The 13,227-nt window shown below is 37.8% G+C and overlaps 1 pseudogene; it reads right to left on the bottom strand.

Annotated features, from left to right (window-relative positions):
* Positions 1 to 66: 66 nt before the first annotated feature.
* Positions 67 to 11,847, bottom strand: LOC113081127 (cytokine receptor-like factor 3; annotated as a pseudogene).
* Between the last annotated feature and the right edge of the window lie 1,380 nt (positions 11,848 to 13,227).

Below are 13,227 nucleotides of genomic sequence, written 5' to 3'. Positions count from 1 at the left end.
TTAGCATTAAAAAAAAATCGGTATTTTCTTTTTTAATGTTCCAAACAGTTTATTAAATCGCAAATGTTAAGTTGTATTCTTACAGCTTTATTGCAAAGGCACAGACAAAATAAAGTAAATATACATTAAACAGTCACAGTTTTATAAATATAGTATAGATCAGATCTTTAATGGGTTTATATGCGTAGAGCTGAAATATTCTCTTCTGCAGTGAGGAATCACATAGTACCTTGTAAATGAGGTTTTATCTTCGGAACATGCAAGTTGGGTGCTTGTTCTCTCATTTTGTTATGTTTTTCCTCTGAAATCTCCAGCCAATGCATTCGAAACATTACTGTAAGGTAAGCCAACTGATGAAAACATGAAGTGGTTCAGTAACACGGTATATATATGTAAAAATGTGAAAAGAAAATCATCATAAAATGGCACAACACTTAAGCTTAGTGCGAATGATCACATTTCTGTGGAAACATTGGTATCTACTGATCAGTATTATTTTGCTGAAAACACAACCTTGTGATGTGAAAATCAAAAACAGTACTTTCTAAATGAGAACACTGAGTACCAGGCAAACAAATGAAATACTAGTTGTTACATGCCATCTCTAAATGTTACTGTGTCCCAAATCAAATGACATTCAGCTGTTTAAACAGACTACGAATTCTAAGGATACATTCTCTACTTTTTTTTGAGAACACTCAAAAGCAGAAAAGATTGTCTGAGCGTAGAAAATTCAGCTTTGTCGTTATTTATAAAATGGGAATTTCTTTTTTTTTTTTTGAGTGCCTTTGATCTCTGAATACTTCACAGTAGATTATTTTCTGTGGTAAACCAGACCCAGCATGCTTTGCAACACGTAACAGTCTCTTTTGCAAATATTTACTGTTATGCAAATACCACAACACCTGTCCATCTGTAATGAGGTCAAAGAGTAGTGGTTGGCATCATACCTCAGAACAAAGTCTAATGCAGCGATACGTGGTGCTGATCATAAGAAAAAGGGTAAAAGTGACTTCTGAACACTGTAAGCACTTGGGATGTTTGATAACATTTAAATAAAACTAGAGGTCTTGGATTCCATCAGACTGGATCATCTTTCATCATGCAACAATCAAAACACCAGCACTTTCCATCCAGGGTGCGTGAAGGAGCAGCCAAAGAAAAGGCTGTCCACCACCTGATCCAGCAGCCAATCAAACACCACTTCCCTGTTCCCTGAGCCAATCGTCACCCTCAGCTTGAAGTTGCCACCATCGCTGGGGTTGTTATTGTTGCTCACAGGAAAGAGGTTGACTACTTCCATGTCAAAGGTCACAGAAGAGCCAACAGTGATGGCTGGAAGCTGGTTGGTCATCTCCTTTCCATTCACAAACACAGCACCTGGAAAATGGAGAGCACATGCTGACTTGACACTAATGTTGGCTGCAGTCGGTGAGTAAGCCGTGCCTCAAAAAGACACTTTTAATGATTTAAACCCGCCAAAGAGGGGTTAGTTTGTCCATTTCTTTTAATAAGCTTAAACTATCCATTTCAGTGAATCATTTTTAAATGATAACTTAAACGATTCATTTGAGTCATAAATCTTATAAATGAGAATGCTCATAATGCTCGTGTTTATTTAATTGTTTTAGCAATAAACACTAATCCCTACCTAATATTTCTTATGCTTTGTTAAACTGATTAAACATAGCGTACATACATACATACATATATATTAGATTGTGTTCATTTGGTTAAGTTAAATTTAATTTATGTATTTAGCAGACTCTTTTATCCAAAGCGACTTACAGTGCATTCAGGCTATAAATTTTTACCTATCTTGTTCCCAGGGAATCGAACCTCCATCCTTGCGCTTCATAGCTCAATGCTCTACCACTTGAGCTACAGGAACACAGTGTGGAATTTAATCCTTGGTTATTTTTAGAATTTTACTATACTTCTTTCTTTAATTAGAAATTTTTAAATCAAAATGATGCTCCCCCATCTCAAAGAAAAATACTTCAAGCCATTTAGGCACAAATATCAACTGTTCCAACGTTTTTTTTTTTTTCTAGAAATAAATACTTTTATGTTAGTAACTACATTCTGGGAAATGTTATAAAAGATTCCTATAAAAAAATGCTGTTCTTTTGGCATTTCTTTTCCCCAAAGAACACTAAAAAATGCACAGTTTCCACAAAAAAAAAAATATGTATACATTTTTATAGATTTTGTTTTGGTGTTTTGCCTTTTATTACTATAGGACAGTATAAAGATGACAGGAAGTGAAGTGGGATAGAAAGGGGGGATTGGATTGAGCTGGGATTCGAACTCGGGACACCCGTAGCGCAATGGTGTTACATGTCAGTGTGCTGCACACAAGGCTATCAGTGCTGAAAATTCAGTTTTGCCATCAAAGGGAAATTTGTAAAAAAATATATTCAAAAAGAAAAAAAATTACTTTTAATTGTAATTATTTTATAATATTACTGTATTTTTGGTCCAATAAATGCAACCTTGGTGAGCAGAAGACTTTTTAAAAAACATAAAAAAAATGCTAACCTCAAACTTTTGAAGAATAATGTAAACACTGAATATCTTGAAAAGGTGTATAAATATTATAGGACTGTGCAAAAAATCGAATGTGATTTTCATGCGCATCTCATCAGTAAAGACTCTCCTGTAATTATAAGTATATCTCCAGCACGTGCGTTCAGATCAGGGTTGCCAGGTTTTTACAATAAATCCTGGCCAGTTGCTTCTTAAAACTAGTCCAAAACTAGCCCAATCGCTTCCGGGAGGTTCCCCGATAAAAATTGCTTCCCGGGGTTAAAATATAATTTTTATGGAAGGGTTGCCCTGGTAAAATTTGCATTTTAGGGGCTAAATATCACGTTATTGGTATTAGGGTTGATTCAAACCGCGGACATGAAAAACAATCACAGACTTGGCCACACTGGTTCAGGTGGAGCGGCAGTTACTGCACAGAGCCGTAGTCTACCGACAACTAACACAAAATCGCTTTCAAAATCGACAAAGAATCGCCTACGATATTAACATCGATTTTGTGTAGATTGTCAGTGAATTACGGCTCTGTGTAGTAAATGCCAACAGGTGTTGCCAAGTCTGTGGTAAGTTTTTAATGTCCGCGGGTCAAAGCGACCCCAATACAAATAACGTGATATTTAGCCCCTAAAGTGCGAATTTTACCAAGGCAACCCTGCTAAAAAAACCGTATATTTTAACCCCGGGAAGCAACTTTTTTTCGGGGAACCTTCTGGAAGCGCGATTAGGCTAGTTTTGGACTAGTTTTGAGAAGCAACTGGGCAGGATTTGCTGTGAAAACCTGGCAACCCTGATCTGAACGCATGTGCTCGAGATATACTTCTAATTACTGGAGCGTCTTGACAGCCCTAAAATATTATGGAAGTTGAAGTTTATTGTCCTGTTCATACCATTAGTGGAGATGCAGACCGCCTGATCCCTCTGCAGTGAGTCTGTGGCAGTTCTGCTGTCCGCACACACACCCAAACCGTCACGCTTATCTGTCTGTCCAGCAGCTGTGATCCTGCAAACAAACCAGAGAGCCAAAAATCAGACACGCAATGAGTAAGACATACCATAAGCCTGCTTATATTTATTACTGTAACAATTTTATTTGCAATGATTCTGCATATCTCCGTTGTTTTTTTTTTTTTAAATAATTAATTGCTATATGTATGATATGATCTTAGCCTATTTATAGCATCCCACTTTCATATAGCCCACATTTGATTTGCCATGAGATCATGTGGAAGAATCAAACACTGATGTACTTGAAGGTGAGGGTCTGCCCACAGAAGTACGAGGGGGAGTTGGAGTACAGGACACCCCCGTGACCAGGCGATGAGTCATTGCGCATGGCGATGTTCTTCCTACTGCTTAAAATGTACCCATCCACGCCTGGAAGCCATTCTGTCAACACACAATTAAACAACATTCATGAAACAAGCTCCCATTCCGTGGAGGTGCTTTATGAGGAATTTCCACAGAAATCTCCACCTCATTTACTCACCCTCAAGTAGTTCCAAACCTGTATGAATTTCCTTCTTCTGTTGAACATAAAAGAAGATACTTTGAAGAATGTGGGTAACCAAAGAGTAGCTGGTCCCCGCTGACTTCCAAAACTACTACTTGAGGGTGAGTAAATGACAGCATTTTCATTTTTGGGTGAACGATCTCTTTAAGAAACCCAGTATAATGTTAGAGAATGCTAGGTTTCGTCGTGTCTGTACCGTGGGGTGCGAGTGTGGTGTAGCCGGTCTGCGGGATGCTCCACGGGCTCCATTCGGTTCGGCCCTCTCCTCTGGCACACACACGAAACAGGTGGTCAATGTGCGGGTCAAGCTGGAGCACCAGGAACTCGGTGTCTCTTCCAATGTACGCGTCCTCATACTGAGAAGAGTTACCACGACGGTACTGCAACCGGTAATCCTGCGGGGAGAAGTCATCGTCCACCTACACGCAAACAGAGGACATTAGCAAGTCATGTGGCGCTGAGAAAGTCTGATGGCCTTGAACAGGGGAGGCCAGACTCACCTTGCACCAGCGCACCAGCACACCACCCGGTCTTTCCACCAGCTCCTCAATCTGGACGGGCGGATGAGAGGCCACGCTGCCGTGCCGAGCCACGTGTGTACGGAACATATGCAGCAAAGAGTCGTCCAGCTGCGCAGACAGACACGGCACGTCTACCAGCGCAGGCACCTCGGGCAGACTGACGACAACATGTTTATACATCTACTCTATCTGTTCATGATTAGACATAAATCTTAGGCAAATTCTCCTGTAAGGTTAAAACTAGGCACATCAAGTAACTAAGTCTGAATAAAGTAGCACAAAACATGCTGACAAAATTTTGTTTAAGAAAAGCCCCGCACATGACATGCAGGGGTAAAAAAAGTTAAATCGTGCACACAATTTTCTAGGGATGTAACGATATCATAATCTCAGGATATAATATCTTGATATGAAGTCCCCGGTATGATATAGATAGATATATATATATATATATATATATATAACTAATTAAGAAAATGTGGTACATTTTAAAGTGAAATGCTGTAATTATCTTCCATGAAAATAAAACATAACTGTTTGCCACTGCGTTCCCAAACCTGTACTCACAGCACATGCAATAAATGAGTTCACTGCATTCACTGTGAACGGAGTTGTTATTAAGTACGGAAAACATTGAATCAAGAAAACTGATCGCGTGAACAAAGTGCACGCTTCTCATTGAAACATGCAGTGAATACTTGATGAAGGGATTAAGCCATATTGTGTTTTCAGTTTTAGTTTGTTTGAAAGATTCTGTGCCAAAGCATACTGTACCAAAACACAACTTTAAAGACCTTTTATGTTAGAATAAGAAGGGTGTTTATTTACAGTACAGACCAAAAGTTTGGACACACCGAGATGGTTTAGGGGTGAGCTGGACCACAGACAGAGGGCAAAAGGGTCAACAAGTGCTAAGCATCTCTTGGGGAACTCCTTCAAGACTGTTGGAAGACCAATTCAGGTGACTACCTCTTGAAGCTCATCAAGAGAATGACAAGAGTGTGCAAAGCAGTAATCAAAGCAAAAGGCGGCTACAATATGACATATTTTCAGTTGTTTCACACTTTTTTGTTATATATATAATTACACATGTGTTAATTCATAGTTTTGATGCCTTCAGTGTGAATCTACAATTTTCATAGTCATGAAAATAAAATAAAAAACTCTTTGAATAAGAAGGTGTGTCCAAACTTTTGGTCTATACTGTGTGTGTGTGTGTGTATATATATATATATATATATATATATATTAGTGCTGTCAAAATTAGCGCGTTAATGCATTCGATTAATTTGAAATATTTAACGCGTTAAAAAAAAATAACGCAATTAACGCGGTTGCAGTTTTTTTTTTATTTCCAGTTGTGGCCTATGTGTGTTCAACGTGCAAAGAAATATGGATAAGACCAAGGAAGGACTTTTAGACGGAAAGTTTCAGTATAAAACTCTGCCGGATTACTCTTCAGTCTGCCACAAGAAACATTACTCTTCATTTAGTCTGCCACAAGAAACAGCAACATTAAAATCATGAACTCAATTGTCATTGTTAAAAAAAAACAAAAAAAACAATGACTGTAACAGTGCGTAAATCAGACCTTTCTGTAACGCTAACGTTAATAAGCTTAAACGAAAATAACGAAATAATTGTGTAGCGGAGTATTTTTTGTACACAGTGCCGCGAACTGTCAATCACTCCTGTACGCGTGCATCACTGTCCTCCTCAGCTGCAGCAACTTGCGCTCTCTCTCTTCATCAAGCTTTAAAACAAAAAGGGGACAAAAAGATCATATTGTCTTTGTGCATAGGCTATAGATTAATTAGATAAATGAATATCTAAATTTGTGCCTTGCCGTCTACGGTATTTTCTTAGAACTTAGAAAAAAGATGCTGCAGCCAATGAACAGCCAGCGGGGGCTGCAGGACGACTCAACCTCCGCAGACAGTTTTTAATGTTTATCAGACAATAAATACTCAAGATTTTGCTTTAGTATAACTCACAACGAGTTTCACACACCTTCTCCGGTTGTTGACACTTAACAGTGGGAAAAGCGACACATGCGCTATTCACTAGTATAACTTAAGGGTGAATGGGTAATGTAGTTTCTGCTCTGGGTGGGATGAATAAGGAAGCTTGCATTGTGAAGGGCGCTCTGAAAATCGGCAGTGCAGGTAAAAGATTAAAACCTCTATTAAAACAGATGTCCAAATGAGCGTACCGGTATGCTAAAAGCACGTTCTGGGCGCACGGAGAGGTGCCGGTACGCTCAAGAGCTATATTTGGAAGTGGCGGTACTGAGTACTGGTGCGTACTGGCCCACTTAAAGCACTGGCAATGACTATACTTTGGAATCTTTTTGCAGTCCACTTAGAATTCAACATGGAAATCATTTTTGTTTTTTATTGGCATTGATTGTTTTGAAATTCAAATGGTACTTACATGCCTGTGTTTTTATTTCTGTAATAAATATGGCTTTCAAGCCAACAGTTAATTTGGAGGATATTGATGGTTTATTGCAGGTATGTTGTTTACATGAGAAAATCTGTGTTACAAGTTAAACAAAAATTCCAATAAACAATCATATTTTGAATTTAAATAGTTTCTTTGTCTTGAGTTTACATGAATTATTTACATTTTACATTTACATATCCAAAAAGTTTCAGTCTTTTAATTGCGATTAATCGCGATTAATTTTAAAAAATTGTGCGATTAATTAGTTAATTTTTTTTAATTTATTGACAGCACTAATATATATATATATATATATATATATATATATATATATATATATATATATATATATATATATATATATATATATAAAACTACACCTTTCGCCAGGAATACGTATCATTTGATATTGTCATGTGGCCATGATGATAGACAATTTTCATATTGCGATACCATGATATTGATAATACCGCTACATCTCTACAATTTACTAATTTGTTCTCTCATTTCGAGTAAATTGTGTGCACGAAATAATAGTTGTACTATTTGCTGTCCGCGTTCTCATAAACTGATGTAGATGCTTCTCACTTAAAATGACTCCATGCAATGCTGCAAGCTTTGGAGAATGTGTGTAAAACTCATTCCCAACTCAAAATAAAACCCAATTAAATTATCTATTCACTTAAAATTCACTCAATTCTCACTTTTTTTCTCCTGCATGTCAAGCGCAAAGCTCTATTATTTTCAAAATGTTTTATTATTGGTCATTTTATGTATAATTGCCATGGAGTTTAAAACCAAAAATTTTCCCAAAGCTATGAATTAAAATTAAACAACTTATTGATTTCAACCAACTTGTTCATTATTTGCCCCATTTAATAGTTATTTACATAGAGTTGTCAAGTTCCTTTGTGCTCCTCTTTTGTGGATAACATGCAAAAGGTATTGTACTTTTTTTGTGAGCAATGTTGCGTGGGCGTTTTCCCACTGAGAATGGGTAACAAACCCAAAGTTGCTCTGCAACATTGCTCAAAAAGCTGCCCTGTGTATCATCAGCCTAAGGCCTGTTTACACCAAGAACAATAACTACAAAAAAAACTGTTAAGTGTCTTCATTCCAATTCTGTGTGAAGAGGGAAAACGACAAACTATAAAAGCAATGACAGCTAATCAGAATCCACCTGACTTTAAAAAGCTTGAGCATTTAAACAGTAGCTGCAGTTTTTTAAGTATGTTACCTTGAACACGTTCTGTCTTTTTCACAAACTGAGGGATGAGTCATTATTATTTTCTGTTGTAATTGTTCTCTTATAATGAGGCTTAATTGACAAAATGAGGATTAAAGATCAGAAGGATCATTCTAAAACACTTTCAAATGTAATATTTCAGAAGTGTTTATTCTAAAACACCCAAGTTATTATTTAAATGGCATCCACAATGCTACAATTATTGCTGTAATGACTGTAGGCATGTTAAAACCTGATCCCGGGGTACATGTAAAATGAATCATAGCTAAGGCAGCATGGTTCTATAAAGCTAAGCATGAATGATTCAGCACACCCCTGCTGGTACGGCTGCCATCTCTCCGTTAAACTTTGAGCAGATGTGTCACAAAACGTGAGTCATAAAAACAGGCATTAATAAAGGTTAGGTGACATTACTTTAAATGAGTGCTTTAGTAATTATGTGAAAAGAAGGCTTTGCTTTCTGTGTTCTCAAGCTCTGAATCTCCATGTATTCAGTGTTTCTAGACATGAATTGAGAGTCTCCGTTCACTGGCCCAGCCAAGGTTGAAGTGAATGAGTCTGTGTGCTCCTCACCTGTCCAACTGGATCTGCAGGGCTTTCTTAGTGAAGCTGCCCAGCTTGTCCTCCTTCTCATTTATGCCACAGCGGATGGCAGCCTCCCCTGAAGGGACAGTCATATTATTATATTTATAACTGAACGTTAGGGGCAGTAAAAATCAAACTGTAGCCAATATAATCAAACGAGCTCTAGAGGAAATTCCAGCTGTTGTATGGTTTTAGCAATGTTTGTGTTTAACTGTTAAACACTTAAACATTTAATCAGGCAACAAATTTAATAGCTGGCAAATCCAAATACCAGGTCTCAACAACAAGATTTTTTTTCCTGCTGGTCCATATGAGCTAGTAGGTTCACATTTGTACTTGCCCTGTTAATAGTTTCAATGACATTACAGCAGTTAAATGACTGCTCCATCCATCCATCCATCCATCCATCCCTCCCTCCCTCCCTCGGGAACACATGATATGTAAAATTGATAGCCTGAATGCACTGTAAGTCGCTTTGGATAAAAGCATCTGCTAAATGCATAAATTTAATTTTAGATAGATAGTGCCCTCCATAAGTATTGGAACAGTAAAGGAAAAATTGCTTTCTCTGCTGTGGAGTCAAAACATTTGCAAATATGATTAAAAGATGAATATTCGACAAAACTACAGAATGTCACATTTTATTATTAGGAGTTTTGACACATAACATGTTTTACCAAATAAATAGGACAGCACTTTGAGTTCATCCCACTGTTTGATGTGAGGATAAGTATTGGAACAGTTGGATTTAAGGCAGCTGTAAAAGGTTAAAAGCTAATATTTAGTTGCAGACCCCTTGCATGCAATCAGAGCTGAGTCTGCAACCCATAGACATCACCAGACTCTTGGTCTTATGCTTTGAAATGCTTTTCCCCAGCCTTTAATGCAACCGATTCCAACTGTTGCTTGTTTTGGGGAGTTTCTGTCTTTAGTCTCCTCTTCAGATGATGAAATTAATGTTCAATCGGTTTAAAATCTGGAGATTGATTTGGGCAGTCTAAGACTTTACATTTCTTTGCCCTGATAAAGTCCTTGACTCAACTGGCAGGGTGTTTTGGCTCATTGTCCTGATCCAATATGAAGTGCTTTCTAATGAGTTTGGTGGCATTTTCTTGAATATTGGTAGCCAAGATGATTTTTTTTTACCCTTCAAAATTCATTCTGCTACTGCCATCATACATGAAGTCATCATTAAAATGACGAGGTCCTGTTCTAGAGACACGCCCATGCCATGACACCACCTCCATCAAGCTTTACAGGTGAGGTTGTAGGCTTAGGATCATTTGCAGTTCCCTTTTTTCTCCACACTTTTGCTTTCGAGTCACTTAGATAAAGGTTAATCTTTGTCTAATTGGTCCATCAACTCAGTTCCAAAACTCTACTTTACATTTGTGAAGAATCTTGGCTTTCTATTTTTGGTGCCAATCAGAGGTTTGCATCTTGCTGTAGCTTCTGTAATTCTGTGTCAAATTCTCCTGCGGACTGTCGATGGACAGAGCATCACCCTAACTTTCTGGAGGTTGTTGGTGATTTTACAGACATGTATTTTAGGGTTCATTTTCACAGCTTTTATGATTTGTCAGTCATCAGTCGATCAGGTCATTGTTGTTTGCTGATGTCGCCAGTAGTTTCCAAACTCTTGCTTTCTCCATACCCTTTGTTTTTCTTATAGTTCTAATTGACTTCCTCTTTTCCTTTAGCATCCAAAATGCTTGCTTTCCTTTCAGAGTCGGCTTCCTCGTCTTCATTCTGGTTTGTGTGTGTCATCATCAAATCTAAGATTTGAATGCAGAAGCAATGGATATAACTGAAAAGACACATTCCCTGCTTTTAATATTTGAAGAAACACTTAGAAAGACCTGTAAGGTCCAATACTGCTCCAATACTTCTGCTCACATCAGACAGGGAGATGAAGCTCTAAAAGTGCCAATCTTCTTAGCTGGTAAAACATCTTTGTGTTGAATCAGCCAATAATAACATGTGACATTCTGTAGTTTTGTCTCATATTCATCTTTTAAACATATTTACAGATTTCTTGACTCCACGGCAAACGGAACAATTTTGTCTTTACTGTTCCGATGCTTATGGAGGGCACTGTGTGTATGTATGTATATATATTTATGTATATATATTTTTGATGAAAATATATATACATAAATATACATATACATACATACATACATATACATACATATATTTTTGATGAAATCAGAAAGCTTTCTGGCCCTGCAGACAGCAATGTAACTAACATGTTCAAGGCCCAGAAAGGTAGTGGAAAACATCATTAAAATAATCCATGTGACATCAGTGGTTCAATCATAATATTATGAAGCTATGAGAATTCTTTTGGTGCGCAAAGAAAACTTTATTCAACAATTTCTTCTCTTCTCACACATGTGTCATGGTACTGACATGAGGATGAGTAATTAATGACAGAATTTTCATTTTTGGGTGAACTATCCCTTTAAGCCATCTTTATCGCTAAGCCTTTTTAAATAGCCACATTTTCAGACAGTTTGATAGATACATTCAGATAATTAAATTGCTGCTATTCGACTATTTATCGTACCACTGACATAGTCCTACAAGCTGACATAGCTGATCCTTGTCTTGCACAAGGCTAAATCTCATTTTCTGATCTGATTAATACCCTCTCATGAGAAATGATGGCTTTACGTCATTTTGTACTTCCATGTAATCAGATTAGTGTGACTGTAGTTGAAGTATAACTGTAGCCCTAGCACTGACTGGCCAGTCAGCCTTCCATTGATCTGACAGACTCACCCTCTCGAAGCAGCTCATCAGCTGTGCTGACTCCATGCTCAATCAGCTTCTGACAGTCATCTAAGGGACTGACACTGTCCAGCTCGATGCTGTCCACCTCTTGCAGCAGAGCACTCAGCCTCTCGGTCAGCAGTCGACTCACTGCCGTCTGTAGCTCCTGAAAAGTGCCGCTGCAGAGCCTCGCGCGTCTGACTGGCACTGCCGCGCACCTGAACACACACACACACACACACACACACACACACAAACAACATTTACATACAATTGTCTCCATTCCATTGAGCTTCTGACGACAGTTCAGGAAAAATGTTTCCCTTTTAAAGTGGGAAAAAGGTACATGTGGTTGAATTACATTGATTGACAGATGTGGTTAGCAATGGTCTGTAATTTCATAACTGGGTATTTTACTCGAGATGCTGATGAGGGTGCACCGTTGTAGCACATAAAAAATTATCTATAGTTGTCAAATTACAGTAAATGAAAGTGTGTATTTTCAGCAGTCATTACTGCAAGTCTTCAGTGTCACATGATTCTTCAGAAATCATGCTAATATGCTAATTTGCTGGCTCAAGAAACATTTCTTCTTATTATTATCAATGTAAAAAACAGATGTGGCCGCTTAATATTTTTGTAGAGATATTAAGATTTCTAAATGAATAGACAGTTCAAAAGAACAGCATTTATTTAAAACAGAAATACTTCATAACAATTATTGTTCATCTTTGATCAATTAAATGCGTTCTTGAATAATGAAAGTACTAACTGATCCCATGATCCCATGTTAGCTGAAAAAGTAAGTCACACAAATGTGCCACTGTCTTGTATTGTGTAAGAAGTGTAGGTTCTGAAAGCGGAAAGTGGTGAAGTCAATGGCACATTTCAATTTTCTTGATGCATCTTTCAGAATAACTACTTCACCTTCAGCAAAATGGAGCCAAGAGTGACAGGAAGCCTGGCGGTTTTCAGTGTAAAAAAAACAAACAAAAAAAAACACCAGTTCCTCTTGTGAGCATGAAACTTGCGCTTGCAAAATAAGGTTAGCTTGGCTCTTACATGCCATGTATAAAAACAACATTTGTAATGTTCACTGATGCATGCTTCAGCTGAATTATTGCCCAGTACACTATAGCTTAAAACCTAGTGAACTATCACAAACAAGCACTCTTCACATTGGCATAAAAAGGAGATGTTGAAGGCAAAATTACACTTGTGAGTCATATTTCTGGAACGAGGAAGATCTCAATTCCCTTATAATTACGTGAAACGCAATGCAGCCACAGGCAAAAACATGTGACAGAAACACGCACAGCAGACCGCAGTGCAAACGTGTTGACAATTTGCACCATGGATCTCGACAGACTGCCGTCACAGTGTGTGTAGGTAGAGATAACACCCTGTCGTCCAGGAAGTGGGAAGAGAGTCCTAAAATAACACCGATAAAGTGGTGCAGGATAAATGGATGAAACCCAAAAGAGACTGTATTATTAATCAACATTAGTGGAAATTTCCGGGCTTCACTTTGTTTGCAACTGATGCAAGAAAAATGCTTCTGTCCAGAGATGTGCATCATTCCTCATAGGCTGAAGTCT

The sequence above is a fragment of the Carassius auratus genome, unplaced genomic scaffold (assembly GCF_003368295.1).
Source record: "Carassius auratus strain Wakin unplaced genomic scaffold, ASM336829v1 scaf_tig00033206, whole genome shotgun sequence".
NCBI classification, from domain to species: Eukaryota; Metazoa; Chordata; class Actinopteri; order Cypriniformes; family Cyprinidae; genus Carassius; species Carassius auratus.
Note: the sequence above shows the minus strand (reverse complement) of the source record. Positions and strands in the feature narration are given on the sequence as shown.